The sequence below is a fragment of the Podarcis pityusensis genome, assembly GCF_964106645.2.
Source record: "Podarcis pityusensis genome assembly, chromosome: 16".
Taxonomy (NCBI): Eukaryota; Metazoa; Chordata; class Lepidosauria; order Squamata; family Lacertidae; genus Podarcis; species Podarcis pityusensis.
In genome coordinates this window covers 4,896,183-4,911,070 of record NC_138041.1, presented here as the reverse complement: position 1 = coordinate 4,911,070, position 14,888 = coordinate 4,896,183, and the positions used below count along the sequence as shown (strand labels likewise).

Here is a 14,888-nt window from a genome sequence, read left to right as displayed (position 1 = left end):
GGAAGTTCTCTTGCAGCCCACTTGGCATGAAAAATTGAACTGCCCTGGTCTGTCTGTCTGTCTATCTGTGGAACGCTAATAATAATGATAATTCACTTTGCCTAATGATAGGTTCTGTCTTGCAGCTCTTGTCTTTTAAAGCTCAGGTGACTGTCAAGGGCGGAAAGATGGAACCAATTCACAGAGGAGAGCTCTATCAAAGACCTTTTAACCATGGTGGTGGCTTAAAATTGAACCTCCCATGCTCAGAGGCAGTCTGCCTTGATATTAATTGATTGATTGATTGATTGATTGATTGATTGATTGCTAAAATGCTAGGGGGGAAATATCCCTTGAACGTCAGCTGCTGAAAACGGGAGGGGAGAAGGTGTCCTTCCGGTCAAGTTTCCTGTTAGGGCACCACTTCGGCCTCTAGATTAAACTTTAGATGGTCACTCGGCATCTGATTCAGCCGGGCTCCTCTTCTTACGTAACACACTTACGAAACACTTGGTGGAGGGGGAGGGGGCAAGGGGGAGAGAGGAAGGAGCAGGATTCTTTTCTGGTTCAAGAATACTTGAAGTTGGGGCAACAGGTGACGTGGGTCGCCACCCAACTCTGACTCAGTTTGGCTTTCATCCGCTTGAAGGAAAAGAAAAGGCATGTCCTTAATGCCACAGTTGAGCTCCGGAACAAAAACGAAGCTATGACAGGGTGTCCCTGAACATGGACAGAGAACCCTTGACTCACAGTTGAGTAAATCATTGTGTTCAGGTGTTCTAGATCAACCTGCGTTGTTGGCTTTTGCACGGCTCTGCACCCCCTTTTTCCTTTTGGTAGGACAGAAACGTGACCTTCTGATAGCAAGCCGGATATTGGGGGGGTATCATAAAGAGTCAGGCCAGGAGTCAGTTTTTACTGGGCTTCAGTGACTCTTCAATATTTTCTTTGGTGGCGTTGTTTGGCTTGTTAAAAAGCGGGGAAAGGGATGCTGATGGCCTGAACCCAGCAGGAATAGGAGGTTTTCCGCTGTAGGTTGGAAAAACCTGTTTGAAAGGATTTATCACCTGCGCATGGGTGACTAAGTGCTTTTAAATCTGTAATTGGCATCCATCAAAAATTCAAGGCAACCACCAACACTGTTGCAAACATAACCTGGCATTCAGCTCTTCATAGAGAGAGAGAGAAAGACCTGGGGGCTTTTAGATGACTGGCACCTACTACCCTCTGATCTTTAACTAACTTACTTTCTAGCTTGCAGGGAGTTGGGAACTTGGGGAAAGGTGAGTGTGGACTGAGTAATAAGTGTTATGCTCTCTGTTCAAACGCAGAAGTACATATGCTGTTTTTGCTTTACCCCAGGGGACTGGTAGATTGTTCCCCTTGCTGCAGTAACTCGGCTTTCACACAACTGCACAAAAACACAGCCATCATAGGATCATAGTATTGTAGTGTACTTACGCTTAGCATTGCTTGCTCAGTGGCAATGTTCTCTCTCAGTCTTGGTGTTTCCTATTTGGTACTCTCCACTGGAACAACAACTCGTTCCGTGAAACTGCATGTAAATAAAAATAAACGATATATTTACACATCTTTCCTTGCCCTTAAGCACTTCATGTTTCCACCTCAGTGTTCCTTGACTGTGAAATAGGCACATTTAATTGGTCAAAATTTGGATTTGTAGCTGGTTGACTGACGGAAACCAAAGAATTCTTACTAATGGTTCCTCAGCACCCTGGGGGGAAAGTGGCAAGTGGAGTGCCACAGTGTTCTTTCTGGGGCCTGTTGTTGTTCAATAGATTTATAAACAGATGCAGGAACTGGGGGGGTGCTCATCAGATTTGCAGACGACACCAAACTGGGAAGGATAACTAATGCCACAGAAAACAGGATTGGGATTCAAAATGACCTTAAGAGATTTGAGAACCTGGGCCAAAACGTAACAAAATGAATTTCAATAGGGACAAATGTAAGGTTCTGCACTTAGGCAGGAAGAACCAGATGCACAAATATAAGATGGGGGACACCTGGCTTACTAGCAGTACATGTGAAAAGGATTTAGGGGTCATAATAGACCACAAGCTGAACATGAGTCAGCAGTGTGATGCAGCAGCAGCAAAAAAAGCGAACGCTATTCTAAGCTGCATCAACAGAAGTCTAGTGTCCAAATCAAGGAAAGTAATAGTACCACTCTATTCTGCCTTGCTCAGACCACACCTGGAATACTGTGCCCAATTCTGGGCACCGCAAGTTAAGAAGGATATTGACAACCTGGAACTTGTGCAGAGGATGGCAACCAAGATGATCAAAAGTCTGGAAACCAAGCCTTATGAGGAACGTTTGAGGTAGCTGGGTATGTTTAGCCTGGAAAAGAGGAGACTGAGAGGAGATATGAGAGCCATCTTCAAGTATCTCAAGGGCTGTCACATGGAACAGGGAGCCGGCTTGTTTTCTCCTGCTCCGGAGGGTAGGATCTGAACCAGTGGCTTCAGGTTACAAGAAAGGAGATTCCGACTAAACAGAAGGAAGAACTTGCTGGCAGTAAGAGCTGTTCAGCAGTGAAATAGTCTCCCTTAGGCGGTTGTGAGCTCTCCTTACTTGGAGGTTGGATGGCCATCAGTCATGGATACTTCAGCTGAGATTCCAGCATTGCAGGGGGTTGGACTAGATGACCCTCAGGGTCCCTTCCAACTCTATGGAAAATATCCTGCATGACTGAGTCACCATCTGCCTGACTTCTAGTGGGAGGGAGTTCCACAGAGTTGGGCTCACAATACAGAGGGGATGGTTTCTTGTTGTTTTTCACTCTCCTAGTGAGCGACAAGCTTTCTGAGGAATCCAGCCTTCAGACCCCGACCAACTAGTCGCCTAGCATTGCCGTCGTCTGTGCATGCCTTGAAGCGGGTCCCTTTTCTACTTTCAGAAGCAGACAAGAGTTCAAGGCCAGCTTGATTTTAACCTGCTGGTGTCAGTTGCCAGTAGAGGAAGGGCTGTGGCTTCGTAGTAGAGCCCCTGTTCTGCGCACAGAAAACACCTGGTTCAGTGCCCAGCATCTCGCGCAACATCTGGCTGAGCTGGCTTAACAACAGACATTACAAGTACAGTCATATTTTTTTTAAAAAGATATTTATTAAAAATTTAACAATTAGAGGAAAAAAAGAAAAAAAGAGAAATTAAAAAGTTACAATACAATACATCAAAAAACAAAAAAAGACAAAAAAATAAGAAACAATACAGCACAACAATGAGGGGAAACAAAAACAAAAACATTTAAAAACAAAAACATTTAAAAAACACATCCAGTATTTCCATATCCTTATCTTTCATTTACTTGTTTCATCAACCTCCTCACACCTCCCTTTTTTGTATTCTAATTCAATTTAGCTGTTTCAACAAATCCTTTCCATCTTTCTCAATTTTTGTTCTATAAATTACCTTAACCCGATCTGACCTTAAATTTTACCCTTTAACCCATTAACAACCCATTTTTACTTAGTTCTTAATAACATTTCTGCTAAAACCATGTAACTTCATTCCAACATCCGTCTAACATTCATTAATTTTACTATATTTTTGTAAATATACTTTAAATTTTTTCCAATCTTCTTCCACCAACTCTTCTCCCTGGTCTCGAATTCTGCCAGTCATTTCCGCCAGTTCCATGTAGTCCGTCAACTTCATCTGCCATTCTTCCCTAGTGTGCGGATCTTGTGTCTTCCATACAAGTACAGTCATACCTCGGGTTAAAGACGCTTTGGGTTAAATCTTTTCAGGTTGCGTCCTGCGGCGACCCGGAAGTACCGGAAAGGGTTACTTCTGGATTTGCCACTCACACATGCGCAGACGCTCAAAATGACATCACGCGCGTGCACAGAAACGGCGAATTGCGACCCACACATGCGCAGACATGGGTTGCATTCTGCTCAGGTTGCGAACGGGGCTCCAGAACGGATCCCATTCGCAACCAGAGGTACTACTGTATTTTAGTGAACTGAATAGAGAGAAGGATTGCGAGTCATGGGGGTGTGGAGAATGTGTATGAACTTAGCAGTGCTTAGCTTATTTTTTTTTTAAGTTGCTATTTTGCTAATAGTGTTTTATGGATTGCTTTATTTATAATTTGTTAATTATTTTGTATGTACAGTGGTACCTTGGGTTAAGTACTTAATTTGTTCCAGAGGTCCGTTCTTAACCTGAAACTGTTCTTAACCTGAAGCACCACTTTAGCTAATGGGGCCTCCTGCTGCCGCCGCGCCACTGGAGCACAATTTCTGTTCTCATCCTGATGCAAAGTTCTTAACCTGAAGCACTATTTCTGGGTTAGCGGAATCTGTAACCTGAAGCGTATGTAACCTGAGGTACCACTGTATTTGCGATGTTCTATTAGGTCATTGTTATTGATTGTTTGTACGCCACTTTGAGATTCAGTTGAATGAAATGAAATAAATCAAACCTGCAGGGTAGGGCCTAGGATAGAATCCTTGCCTCAAACCCTGGAGAGCTGCTGCTGATATCGTGCAGATGATATTGAGCTACAAACACGAATGCTCTGTCTGGGTACAGTGGTACATCTAGTTACGAGCTTAATTCGTTCTGGAGGTCCGTTCTTAACCTGAAACTTAACCTGAGGTACCACTTTCGTTAATGGGGACTCCTGCTGCCGCCGCAATTTCTATTCTCATCCTGGGGCAAAGTTCTTAACCCGTGGCACTACTTCCAGATTAGCAGAGTCTGTATCCCGAAGTGTTTGTAACCTGAGGTGTTTGTACCCTGAGGTACCACTGTATAAGGCAACCTCCTACGTGGCTATGGGGTGGTTCTTTACAAGTTACGCTTTCCACAGACACAAGTGCTTTTCCTTCTTGATGCATCCCAGCTCTTGCCTTGAGATCTTGTTCTTCAGAAACAAGGCCATGGAGCCAGCCCGTGGATTGTGGGAGCAATCTTGGAAAGTGGGTACAGCTTCACCAGTGTGGTGTAGTGGTTAAGAGCGGTGGACTCGTAATCTGGTGAACCGAGTTCGCGTCCCCGCTCTTCCACATGCAGCTAGACCTTGGGCTAGTCACACTTCTTTGGAGTCTCTCAGCCCCACTCACCTCACAGAGTGTTTGTTGTGGGGGAGGAAGGGAAAGGAGAATGTTAGCCGCTTTGAGACTCCTTCGGGTAGTGATAAAGCGAGATATCAAATCCAAACTCCTCCTCTCCTTCTTCTTCTTCATTCATCTATTTTATTTTCTTAAACGGCCTCCGGTTGCCCAAGACAACAAAACGGCCCCTCTTTCGCAATGCCTGCTCCCTCCCCCTTTTCCAAGGAGCCGGAATCCTCATGTGAGTAAAGGATGACTTTCGAGCCCCTGATGCAATTTTGCTTTTCTTTGGCAGGAGTGGCGGCAGCAGGGCTCATTGTGGTGTAGGCTTCCCTTGTGCAATGGAGCCTCTAGCAACTCTTGCAACTTCCTCCTCCCCACCCTCTCGTTTTCAGGTAAAAAAAAACTCCCAGAGATCCATAAGCAGGACTGTGAATGCTCTGTGGGGCTGGGTTTCTGCTTCAGGGTGCAGGGAGTACTGCCTCATGAAAAGCTGAATTTTCGCAAACCTGTAAAAGAATTGCATCAGGAGAGCCCTGTAGCAGGATCAGACCAGTGGCCCTTCCCTTTCAGAATCCTGGTCTCACAGTAGTCAACCAGATGCCCCAGTGTGAAGCCTGCAAGCAGGACCCAAGTGCAATAGCAACTGTATTCAGAATGATAGAGTTGGAAGGGACCTTCCAGGGTCATTTATTCCAACTCCTTGCAATGTAAGAATCTCAACTTAAAGCATCCATGACAGATGGCCATCGAACCTCTGCTTAAAAACCTCCAAGGAAGGAGAGCCCATGACCTTCCAAAGGAGCCCGTTCCACTATCTAACAGCTCTTGCTGCCAGAAAGTTCTTTCTGATGTTTAGTCTAAATTTCCTTTCTTGCAACTTGAAGCCATTGGTCTGTGTCCTACCCTCCAGAGCAGGAGAAAACAAGCTTGTTCCTTCTTCCATGTGACAGCCTTTCAGATATTTGAAGATGGCTCTCATATCTCCTTTCAGTCCCCTCTTTTCCAGGCTAAACATATCCAGCTCCTTCAACCGTTCCTCATAAGGCTTGATTTCCAGACTCTTAATAATCTTGGTAGCCCTCCTCTGCACATGTTCCAACATTCTTCTTAAATTGTGGCGCCCAGAACTGACCAAGGCAGAATATTGTTGTTTAGCCGTGTCCGACTCTTCGTGACCCCCTGGACCTGAGCACTCCAGGCACTTCTGTCTTCCACTGCCTCCCGCAGTTTGGTCAAACTCATGCTGGTAGCTTCAAGAACACTGTCCCACCATCTCGTCCTCTGTTGTCCCCTTCTCCTTGTGCCCTCCATCTTTCCCAACATCATGTTTTTTTCCAGGGAGTCTTCTCTTCTCATGAGGTGGCCAAAGTATTGGAGCCTCAGCTTCAGGATCTGTCCTTCCAGTGAGCACTCAGGGCTGATTTCCTTCAGAATGGATGAATGAATGGCAGAATATAGTGTGGCAGAATGAATGGCAGAATATAGTGGTACTATTACTTCCTTTGGTCTGGACACTATTTCTGTATGCAGCCTAGAATAGTGTTAGCTTTTTTCTTTCTCTCTACTGCATCAAGCATGGCTGCCTCCAGTTGTGGCTGCAGAATATAGGCATTATGGGGTACTTGGTGGTCGTCACTGCCTCCTATGAAAATAAATTCCATAGTTTATGCACTGCATAAAGATATACCGTCTTTTGTCTGTCCCGAATCCTCCTTATGTTCAGCTTCATGTGATTTATTGTAAATGTTTACTCTTAAGGTTCAATATATATATATAAGTATCAAAAACTGTTGAATGCAGTTTTCCAAACAGAAGCACCAATAAACAAATAAAACTCTGGAACACACACTTGCACACGCTCCACGCCCCCAAAACCCAACAACTATAACGGCTTAACTGCTGAAGTAACAACATATTGGTCAAATATAGAAGGAGATAATATGCTACCGTATTCATAAGACAGAGGGATAAACAACATCAACTGATGATCATCCCTTGGACACTTTAATCATGTAAATTAGTTTAATTTATTGTGCTTGACTAGATGCGTGATGTGTCGAGGAGCTATTTAAATTATAGAGCTATTTCTGTAGATGGCACTATGTAAAGCACGAGAAGGCAATTTCCAGCCCCAAGGGAGTTACAGTAAGAGAGCAACCATGAGTTCAAAACACGATGCTGGGAAAAGCAAAACAAACCATTTATAAAAAGAATTCCAGAAGACAGGAAATGGAAAAACAGGAAAGAGCGGGCTTGGCGAATCTCCCTAGTACAGTGGTACCTTGGGTTAAGAACTTAATTTGTTCTGGAGGTCCGTTCTTAACCTGAAACTCTTCTTAACCTGAGGTACCACTTTAGCTAATGGGGCCGCCGCCGCCGCGCCGCCGCTGTGCGATTTCTGTTCTCATCCTGAAGCAAAGTTCTTAACTTGAGGTACTATTCCTGGGTTAGCGGAGTCTGTAACCTGAAGCGTCTAACCTGAAGTACCACTGTATGGTGCCCTCCATTTGTTGTTGGATTATAACTCCCCTAACCCCTGTGTAATAAATGTAGGGGTTGCTCGTGCGCAAGTTGGTGCCACTCCTGGCTAGGTTGCCTTGTTAAACCTTTTCTGTCTGGACAGCCCTGCACTTCGTGGCTGTTCAGTCGCTAGCAGAATCCGTCAGTGGGCGTTTCTTAAACCTTTTCCAGCATAAAAGTTGTTTGACTCCAAGTCTCCTCCTACTCTCCCTGTGCGGAAGCCTTCTGCGCAGGGAGGGCGTGGGTAGCGGAGGACCCGTGCTCTCCTCGCAGATCTCTGGCGAGGAGTCCTGGAGCCCCCTCGCCGATTCCCCCATCTGCCCCCCTTTATCCCTGGTGTTACGCTGATTTCTTTCCCCAGCTGGTGAGCCGCCTCTCCCCCTGCTGGGCCCTTCTCCAGCATCGCTTGAGAGCCTAGCCTCCGCCTCTGGCTCCGATGTCAGTTCCCTGACACCCTGGTGCTTACTATTTACACAGTATTATCGCCTTGTGTCGAAGCAAAAATGGGTGGGCAATCCAAAGGCCCTTTCCCCAAGAAGCTTACAAACTCCAGCTTCGAGTAGAGTAGAGTAGAGCAGAGTAGAGAGGAAACAGGTTGAACAAGCACAAACCCCTTCGCACAAACGTAAGACTTCACCACAGGCTGGGCTAGACTGGGGCGTTGTGTGCACCTGTGTTTTGGGACAGGTCTGGGCGTCTGTGACGTTCTAGCTTAACTGTCCTTTTCCGCATGACTTGCTCAATTGGTTGGCACTTGAGGTCCTATTTCGCTGGGAGATGAGAGGCTGTCCTTTCAGAGGAGATGTGAAGCACAAGTTGCTTCCTTCCTTATACCCAAAACAAATGATGCCACAGTTACTTGCTTTGGATGCATGTGTGTAATGCATGTCTCATTCATTCAATGGCATGCGCGCCGTCTCTGGGTGTTAAAAAAAATATTTTAAAACATGAGGGACAGTGGACGCTTTTGTTCCCCTTCCATTATTCATTGCCACATACATGTTTTCAGAGAACTCTTCATAAACATTATGACACATTTTCTTAGAGAAGAATGAGACGGTTCTTTCAAAAGACGAGAGGTTCCCCTAGTTACCAGCCTCCTGTATTCTGCATCTTCCTGTAAACATTCCTATACCTTCCGGGGAGATCAAGCTGCCCCTTTGTTTTCGAATTGGGGAGATCAGATAAAATTCCCCTGACTAATGCTCACAAGGGGGGTTCTGGGGAGAGATGGGTGCAGCGAGCCCTTTTTCTCTGCTCAATTACCTTAACCAAACTGGTTCCTGAAAGCTGAACCGAGAGGAGCACACCTCAAGAACATTCCTTGCAATGTACTTTCGCACACCTGGTGTGTTAAGGTTATCCCACACCTGGCTCTGAGGTTGTCCTGGGGACACACTCCTTTTTCAGATACACAAGCTGGTACATTGCCACACAAGAATTTGCCTTCTTGGATCCATCCCAGCAGGAAGCCCACAATTGGGTCTTGAAGTCCCCTCCATGCAGTCTTTTCCCACCCCTTAAATTCTCTGGTATTGAGAGATACAATGAACAAAGTCACATCCCTGCCCTGAGCATCTTCGAGTAGGGCTGGGATTAATTGCATGTCTGAAACCCTGGAGAATCACTGCCAGTTAGTGTAGACAGTATGGAGCAAGATGGACCAGTGGTCTGACTGGGCTTAAGACAGCTTCCTACATTCATAATGCCCTTTAAACAATTCCCACTTCTCTACTTGCCAAAAGGGCTGGTGATGGAACAGAAATGCAATATGCATCTGGTATCATCGAGGCTTTCAAAAATTCCAAACTCCTCCTCGGCTGAGCAGTACGGGAGAAGTTCGAAAGATTTTTATCCAGGCTTTGCAAGTTTGGCTTAGTTTTATTGCCAATTAAAATTAGTGGGAAGCACCGGGTTCTGAGGAATTCCACATTCACTAAACAGAGCAACTGCTTATTTCAGCACTGTGCAAAAACCAATAAACACCCAAACCCAGATGCCGCTGGATTGTGGCCCATGTTAATTGGCAGGAGGCAAAGAGGACATTGTTGTGGATTTTCTGTTTAAAGCCACAAAAACGCTTAAGCAGCCATGACAGGGCCAGCCCATTCTTATTAGACAGCCAAGCTGCAGTTTCTCATTTTCCAGAATCTGCACTCAGAGCTGGACTGTCAGACAAATGCATAAACAGCAGTGCTAAAATGGAGGTGCAGACCCTTTTTTTTCAGATTAAGGACCACATTTCCTTCCGGGCAACTTTCCATTGGTGGGCAGGGCCAGAAACAATACTGTGTGGAGCAATGAATGCAAATGTTCTTTATCTTCTTTGGCGATCACTCATAGCCAAGTAAGATTGTCTTCCATAAACATGGTTTTAACAATGAGTCCGTAAGGGACTGTGGAGGGCACATTGGTTTCTGGGCGGGAGTTGATCACGGTGTGGATTTGCCAAGCGTGCCTTCCTCTTAGGACATTTCTCCCTTGCGTCCTGAGTTCGAGTGTTTTCAAAACCCATGACACCTTTGGTAAAGGCTGTTCTCCAACTGGTGTTTCCCAGTTGTCAGTGTTTATACAGTACTACATTTTTTTAGATTTGCCTTGAGATAGTCTTTAAACCTCTTTTGTTGACCACCAGCATTACGCTTTCCATTTTTAAGTACACACGCTCACTCCCCACCTTGAGACACCAGTGAAGACCAGTGAAGGGTGTGGCTTGGAGAGAGCCCAAGTGCCAAATAGAGAACCTTGGGTGCTTGTGTTTGTCTTTCAGGCCAGAGGTTCCACACCCCTGTGTTGCCCAATTTTTGGTACCAATGGCATGACCCTTCTCCAGAGTACCCCAGTGAGATTACATCCCTTGGCACAATACCCTCAAGCCTCTGTCCAGTGCCCATAGCACCAGTGATATTGTGAGGAACAAAGAAAGTAACATAAGTGGGGAGAAGAGTGAGAGAGAGATGTTTGCACAGTGAGGACTAGAATCTTGAAATGTAGACGTGAAATGTGAGAGGGAAGGAACCAGAGAAGTTTTAGGCTGTTGCAGCAGAAGCTAATGCAAGAGTTTCCCTGCATCTTGGAGCAAATGTTTCATGCCAGTAGCTTTTAAAGAGAAAAGGCTTGTTGAGGAGAAAGAGCCAGGAAAGCTAAGAAGAGAGACCACAGTTGTGGAGATCAGAGGAAAGATTTAGAAGCAGGAAAGGGTCCCTTTAGGTGGCAAAAAGGTGCTATATTGATAAACAGCTACATGGAAAAGCCATCTTCTACCTTGTAATGTGAGACTGATGTCCCTTCCAGGCATCGACCCAAAGCTTTTGGGAGTGCCCTGGAGAGATTTGTAGTCATCCCGGGTTCCTGAAAGGGAACAAATGGAAACAATCTTGTATGACTTTCACTTTGAATTCTGGAGAAACGTTCCCTCTTTAATTTCTGCCTGTTGTGCAACTATTAAAGGCTCAGGAGTGCTGACTGAAAAATCACTAACTGACATTTTCGTGTTCCTCAGATTCTTCACAGTCTACATCTTCAGATCCAGAGATGAGAGGTACTGTATATATTTTGAATAGTACCTCAGAAGTTAGATTTTTAGAGTATTCACATCTCTCAGTGAATAACATTCTCAGAGCAATTCTGGAATATCTGTAGACTTTATTCTTAATTGCAAATGTTCACTTGTGTTCAGAAGAGATAAATATGCTGTTTGGTTAATCAACCTTCCTGCACTCTAAATTTGTTTCTTTGCTGAATCATTGCTCAATTTTTCTTTCCCTGCCATTGGCTTTTACAGCAATTTCAAAACAGTTTTCTTCCTTCCTAGATACGAGATGGAATCTAACCAAACAAGCCTCCACACAACACAACCAACTTGCAGCCTTTATGGCACTTACATACCCACACACACACACACACACATTGCCAACTTGAAAATGATGCCTGTTCTTAGCTAGGCCTTTCTGCAAACCCAGATCAGACCATGCACCTTTAAAAATAAAATAATGAAAATTGAGGTGGGAAATGACGCCAATCCCCAAACCGTTTTGTCACTCTGGCTTTGGGTGTGGCTGAGTTGCTTAACTTCTCATCCAGCAACGGCTTTTCTTGGCTGGAAATGAGCCCTGGATGAGAAATTTGCTGACTCTGCCAGTCTGGGCCAACTTTTTGCAAAGACCTGGAAGCCTTTGGGAATCTTCTTACACGCATTGATACTGAATAAATGGGGCTGTGTCCAACCTTAAGTCATTCTCAGAGTAGGCCATTAACTTTGATGAATCTACCACTATTGAGTAAAAAGTTGGATGCAACAGATTCACCAAGGATATACTGTATACCACCTCTTTCCCACATAAAGGGATGGATAAATCTTGTCAGTTTCTTATTCAGTCGTAAATTCAGTTTGCAACATTTCCACATCAGTTTACCATTTTTTAAAAAGGTAATCACAAAAAATTGTCAATATTTAGTGTGTATTTCTCATAATATACATTTTTTTAAAAAAAATAGCTTTTGCCTAATATAGACACTTTTGCAAGCACATTTCCCTAACCTAATGCCTTTTAGTCTGCAATTTTAATGAATGCCCCCTGATATTCACATTTTTTAACCCATTGCAGAACTGCAGCACAAAATTTGTATAAGTGCAAATCTTGCAGCGTAGATGTGGGTATTGGGGTTGACGTATTGCTCCAGGAAGTGCAAATCTGTAATAAAATCCAAACTAAACCAAACTATCCCCCTCAAACACAACACCCAAAGCCACTTTGTTTCTTCGTTACCTCATCCTTTGGTGAGGAAGTGGCCAGTGTCCTAATGTCTTTAAAAAGAGCGTGGGTGGGGAAACTGAGGCACGTAATGAAAGAGTTCTCTGGAATTTTTCTCTCTCACTGGCACTTCATGTAATCCAGGAAAATGTCTCATAATCAGTCTGTTTTTGTTGCTGCGGTGCATGGCATCCCAGCTGCAACTGTCACAAAAACCGGGAAGGGGCAGGGCTTGCATTTGCTGCAAAGAAGTTGTAATGGCAGTTATATCCCCGCCACCCTTTCCTCAATTTAAATTCTGTGCTTCTACTCCTCAAAGAACAATTTCCACTATTTGCTACCTGCCGTTACAACAAAACAGTTGTAGTTGTCATTTATTCATGAGACAACTAGTTCCTCAGCTCGGTTTTGCTGGAAGGGATATATTAACTTACCATATTTTTTGCACCATAACACTCACTTTTTTCCTCCTAAAAAGTAAGGGGAAATGTCTGTGCGTGTTATGGAGGGAATGCCTACGGGTGGCATGCCTACGGATTTTCCTCCTCTAAAAACTACGTGCGTGTTATGGTCGGGTGCGTGTTATAGAGCGAAAAATACGGTATCTTATTGGATTTATTTTTGTTTTAATCAAATATTCCAGCTAGGTAATAGCTAGGTTTTCCTGTGTATATGTTGTAAATAAATAAAATAATATAAAATAAAAATAAAACAGGTATATATTTTTTCCTGAGGAAACTGCATACAGGTAGCAAATTAGTTTTGCCAGCTTCAAAAGAGCCATGCTTGCACCGCTGACATTTTTTTTTAAAAAAACCCTAGGCGTTTTATCATTTGTAAAGCTGTAGAAACATCAAACAAATGTAACTGATAAGTGCTTGGCGGCTGACCTGTGTTAAAGGAAAACGACATTGATGACAAATGAAGAGAGGAAAGGGAAGATGAAGATAAAGGCCGTAATAAAAAGCAAAAAAGAGAAGAAAAGGGGGAAATCTTTAACTGGATTATCTGTGTAATCTAAAAGGGAAACCAGTGGGACTGATGTTTTGAGTCAGAAATATCAAGATTAGCCCTCTCTTGGCTCCCTCTTACATCAGTGAATTCAAAAAGTTATCAGGTATTTTGGCGACAACCGTTTTGTTCTGAGGGGAAAGTTATTCTCCTGTCACAACAATCAGAGAGCTCATTTTCTCTCACACAACCAGTGTGTGACTTCTCAGCATGTCTTCCCTCAGACTGGAAAAGTCTATTAGATTTCAGTCTTTTTCAGACAGAAAACTGGGCAGAAGCTAAAACCAAAATTTCTTTTGGTTGGGTGTACAGGGACAGGTGTAAAGAACACCTCACTAATTTTTGTGTGTGTGGCTATTTGGTGTTTTTTTATTTCATAAAACTTGTTCCCAAAACCCCAACCCAAATCTGAAGTGATTTTTTTGTTTATTTCAAAAGGGCAACATACACAGAGGAGGTACCGTATTTTTCGCTCTATAACACGCACCTGACCATAACACGCACATCGTTTTTAGAGGAGGAAAACAAGGGAAAAAATATTCTGAATGAAACAGTGGACGTATCATTTTTGTGCTTCATGCTGTGGCCACAGACATGTGATCTGATGGTGAATTTGGGGTGACCCAATGCAAAAATCCTGAGAATCCCTGTGGATCCATGCTTTGTAACCACGTTTTTGCACCATTGCAGCCCCAGGCAACAGTGGGTGCGTGATTTTGGGGGGGCAGGCTGTAGCCATGGACATGCTATGTGCTCTGATGGTGAATTTTGGCTGACCCAATGCAAAGATCCTGAGGATCCATGTGGATCCATGCTTTGTAACCACGTTTTTGCACCATTGCAGCCCCAGGCAACAGTGGGTGCGTGATTTTGGGGGGGGCAGGCTGTAGCCATGGACATGCTATGTGCTCTGATGGTGAATTTTGGCTGACCCAATGCAAAGATCCTGAGGATCCATGTGGATCCATGCTTTGTAACCACGTTTTTGCACCATTGCAGCCCCAGGCAACAGTGGGTGCGTGATTTTTGGGGGGCAGGCTGTAGCCATGGACATGCTGTGTGCTCTGATGGTGAATTTGGGGTGACCCAATGCAAAGATCCTGAGGATCCATGTGGATCCATGCTTTGTAACCACATTTTAAGTGGGGAGGGAAGGAAAAACACAGAAGGCTAAGAATGCAGGAGAGGGCTATAACGTGAGGAAAGGAAGGCAAAAGTCCCCCCCCCCCCCCACCCACACAAGCCAGCCGGCGCGCTCTCTCTCGCTCTCTCTCTCTCTCTCCCATCTGCATGTTTTCCGGCTGCCTGATATTTATTTTTTTTAATTGCCTTGACAGAAGAAAGCATTTTAACTGCATTAAGAACTATTTAGCAGCGAAACCTAAGCTTTGCCATCCCTTAAGAGGTACAGACACTGTAATCTTCCAGATCGCATGAATTTACAGGCAAAACACTGTTTAAGGATTTCATCCTTTTAAATTGAAGAAAGCATATTTGAATGCTGTGTGTCCCCAAAAACAAAAAGCAGGAAGTC

General features: G+C 44.3%; 1 long non-coding RNA gene across 1 annotated transcript; it reads right to left on the bottom strand.

Annotated features, from left to right (window-relative positions):
• Window positions 1–76: 76 nt before the first annotated feature.
• Window positions 77–12,774, bottom strand: LOC308465181. The gene is made up of 3 exons (XR_013980325.1): window positions 12,359–12,774; window positions 10,854–10,940; window positions 77–1,534 (listed from the first exon to the last, which is right to left on the bottom strand). It is a non-coding gene; the product is annotated as an uncharacterized lncRNA (long non-coding RNA).
• Between the last annotated feature and the right edge of the window lie 2,114 nt (window positions 12,775–14,888).